Source organism: Chinchilla lanigera, unplaced genomic scaffold (assembly GCF_000276665.1).
Source record: "Chinchilla lanigera isolate Chin_1 unplaced genomic scaffold, ChiLan1.0 scaffold00064, whole genome shotgun sequence".
Lineage (NCBI taxonomy): Eukaryota > Metazoa > Chordata > Mammalia > Rodentia > Chinchillidae > Chinchilla > Chinchilla lanigera.
The window spans coordinates 9,035,850-9,040,285 of NW_004955465.1; positions in this window are offsets into that span (position 1 = coordinate 9,035,850).

Consider the following 4,436-nt stretch of genomic DNA (forward strand, 5'->3'; position numbering starts at 1 on the left):
GACTGCCCACCCGCCTGAGTCTCAGAGTTGGACATAAGGAAACATCATTTTATTCTAATATCCTTTGGGGCTTGCCGTATGTTGGAAACGCAAAGCTTACCAGGACAACTTGACCTCATTTGCAGACTGCAAAAAGGAGGCTGCTATAGATGTGAACAGTGTTACCAAGCTTAGAGTCCTCCAGGTGGCAGAAGGCCCGAGGCCCACCTTCAGCCCTGAGACCCAGAGTTGTGAAAATGTGCATTCCTTCCGGGATACAAAATTTCAATAGTTAAGATACAAAGGTGACCTCTCTGAGAAGCATTTACCCTTTGAAGAAAACTTAGTTCATGGGGCTTCAAAAGCTGCTGGGAAAAACTCAGACAATGATGAGCTTCACACACCGCCAGCCTCTTCTCATGGTTCACATTAGCTAAAAACTTCTAGGGATTTTTTTCTTTTTTTAGAAGAGGAAAAACTAACAACTTTGTTTTGGTCCTATGATCTATAAATGTAACTAATGAATTGGAGTCAATTTTTGACGCAGGAAGAGTCTGCATGATACCAGAGCTAAATGGAAAATGGACTTTCTACTAGCTTTCTGTAGCCTTGACAAATACATAATTTATTCCCAGATAGCTGGACTAGCAAGGGCGCAGGGGGCGGGGCGGGTGTGGTGCCAGAACGTAGTTCCCGGCAAGGGATCTGAATTTCAAAGGACAGGCTTGCCTGGAGAGATACCACCCAGAACAATGTCTGTTTAATTAAGGTTTAGAGGCTGTCTTTGTTCACTAGAGGTTGATAGGAAACCTCCAGGTAAGATTTTATTTGGTAATAGATTATTGACCAATGACAGGAAGAGCGTGGCCGATTTGCATATTTTACTATTCATGACACTGGGACTAAAGGAATCAGAATGACAGCAGGCGATATCTCTGTCAGCCTGCTGTTTCTGGAGGGACAGGCCGTCTTGTGGGTGGATAAGTTGACATCATTTGTGTTGCCTTTTCCGCCTGGACTCGATGCTCTGTTAAAGCCAAGGGTGGGAAATATTTCTCGGAAAAGAAGAGCACATGCGCGGGATTAGCTAACCCAATACCAAAAACCCACAATGGCACCAAAACGTGGGACCAGTGGGCAGAGCTAGGCAAAGAGGAACAGGGTGAAGTTCTGGGGGCGTCCAGGAAGGCTCCTCGGCATGAGCTGGGTGCCCTTGGTTTGTGCTGTACCTAGGAAGAGGACCTGGGAATGCCAGTGCATCACAGCCGGCCAGAGCCAGACAGCTTTGGTGATGCCAGGCTTCCATGTCTGCCGAGCTGGGCTGCTCCTTATCTGTTCACCGAAGTCCTGTATTCGGGTTACCAAGAAGAGCTCTGCGGGGAAGTGCTTTGTGGAATTAACAGAGTCGTGAACGATGCCATCCGAAGACAGATCTTTTCTTCAGGGACCCTGGACTCCCATTCCTTGTCTCTTCTTCTGTCCAGTCACACTCCAATCCCAGCTCCGCCTCCCCAGCCCCTCCCACCCCCTCCCACCCCCAGCAAAACAACTTCTGGCTCACTCCCCACTTCCTCTTCTAAAATTGCCCTCAGGACCATCGCTAATACCATTCTTTAAACAGGCAGCTGTCTGATCCTCTCACCATTGTCCCTGAAAGCTCTGTGCTTTCTTCATTGAATGGTTTCGCTCCCCTCTCAAAGTTCAGATGACTCTATTTTGTGAGGTCTTATTCTGGGTTCTCTATTCTGTTTCTCTGATCCTTTGTCTATTCGTTTTATATCGTGCTTTCTTGATTATGGTGGCTTCACACTAAATTTCCAGTTGAGTAGTGTTAGTGGTCTGGTTTTCTTCAAAATTGTGTTAGTTATTTTGAATCTTTTACCTTTCCGTGTGAACTTTGGGATCACGCTTTTCAATATCCACACAATAACTTCTGAGATTCTGATTGGGGTTGGGTTATTTTTATAGATCAAGTGGACGATTGGACATCTTAATAACAACGAGTCTTTCTATCCATGAACATAAGCCATTTCTTCATTTATTTGGATTTCCTTTAACTACTTTCATCAGAGAGTTGTAGTTTTCCTCATATGGATCTTGTAAATATTTTATTAGATTTATGCTTAAAACCTTATTTTTGTAGGATAATGGTATTGTGTTTTAAATGTCAGCTTCCAATTACTCATTGCTAGTGTGTAGATAGAAAACTGAGTTTTGTATATTGACTTTATATACTAAAAACTTCCTGTAATCATATATTGGCTGCATAGTTTTTATCAGTTCTTTGCAATTTTCTTTGTTAACATTTATGTCATGTATGAACAAAGACAGTTTTATTTCTTTTTTCTGAATCTTTTATTTCCCCTTTTCTTGCTTTATCACATTAGCCATACAATGTTGAATAGAAGTGGTGGGGGACATTCTTCCCAGATTTCTAATTTTAGGGAGAATGCACCTCATTTCTTACCATTAAATATGGTGTTAGCTGTAAATACTTTGTAGATGGTCTTTATCAAGTTGAGAAAATGTTCGCTATTCATAGATTCTTGAGAACTTTTAATACAAATGGATTTTTGGATTCTGTCAAATGCATTTTCTGCCTCCACTGATATGATAATATGTTTTTTCCATAGCCTGGCAATAGGATGAATTGCATTATTTGACTTTCAAAGGTTGAACCAGACTTGTATGGCTGGAATGAATCCTATTTTGTTGTGGTATATAATCTTTTCATATATATTGTTGGGTGGAATTTGTTAGTATATTGTCAAAGATTTTTGCATTTCTGTTCATGAGGGATACTGGTTTATAGTATTTACTTCTTGTACTGTCCTTAACTAATGATTTTGTTATTAAAGTGATGTTGACTTCATATAATCAGATAGTATTTCCTCTGTTCTATTTTCTGAAATAGATTATGGACCTTCTTTTAATGTTTGTAAAATTCTTCATTGAAACTATCTGGATCTCACTCTTTCTCTCTCTCTGTCTCTCTCTCTCTCTGTTTCTCTCTCTCTGCTTTCAAAAGTTATTAATTTTTGTTCATTCAATTGCTTTACTAAATAGTGCCTTCCTTACCTATTCAGATGAAATGTTTCTCAATGTGTGAGTTTGGTAGATTGTGTCTTTCAAGAAAATTGTCCATTTCAGCTATTAAATTTGTTGGCTGAGAGTTACTAAAGTATTCCTGTATTATCTTTTCCACGTTTGTGGAATCAGTGGTGATAATCCCTCTTTTGTGAGATATGAACAGTTTGTGTCTCTCTCTTTTTTTCTTGAGTAGGCTGGCCAAATTATACTGATCCTTTCAAAGTATCATATTTTGGTTCAGCTACCTTCTGTATTGATTTTGTACTTTCAGTTTCTGCTCTATATTGGATTACTTCTTTTTTCTATTTGTCTTGAGCTTATATGTTCTTTCCTCTAGTTTCTTCAGGTGGAAGCTTACATTATTGATTTTAGGTCTTTTTTTTCCTTTTATAATACATTCATTCAGTGCCACAAATTTCCTTTTAAGTGCTGATTTCACTCACTGCATCTCACAAAGATTGAGCTGCATTTTCATTCAATTCAAAACATTTTAAAATTTCTCTGGAGAAATTTATGGGTCTTCTTTGACCCATGTGTGTGTATGAATGTGTGGTATAATATCCAAATAACAGTCTTTTCTAGCTATCTTTCTGGTATTGATTTCTACTTTAATTCCATTGTGATCTAAAAGAACACTTTGTATGATTTCTGCTCTTTTAAATTTATTAAAATGGAGCATATGGCCCAAAATGTAGCCTACCTCGGTAAAGGTTCTGTGTGAAATTGAAAAGAATGTGTATTTTGAAGCATCCTGTAAATATCAGTTAGATCTAGTTGATTGGTGGTGATATTCAGTTAATTATATTCTTGCTAAATTTCTGCCTACCCTATCTGTAAAGTACTGATAGAGGGGAGTTTAAGTTTCCAGCTGTCATAGTGGACTTGTTACTTCTCTTTGTCATTTTATCAGTTTTGTCTCAGATTTGATACTCTTCTTTATTGCTGTGTTTTTAGAGAAGTGACTTCCATAATTACTATGTAATACTGTCTTTTATCTCTAATAATCTTCCATAATTTATGGTTTTTTGTCTGAAATTTATATAGCAACTCTATCTATCATCTATCTATCTATCTTCTCTGTACTATCAATCTATCAATCATCTATCTAATGAAGGTTATTATGGTGTATTGTTTTCCATCTCTTTATTTGTAATCTATTAGTGTGTTTACATTTAAAGTGGGGTTCTGGTAGACAACATATAGTTAGGTTTTATTTTTAATCTACTATGGCAGTCTCTGCCTTTTAACTGGTGTATGTAGATCATTTATATTTAAAATAGCTATATAGCTGAATTAATGTCTACCATATTGAAAACATTTCTATTCATTGCACTTTTTCTTAATTTCTTCTTTTTTTTTTTTTTTTT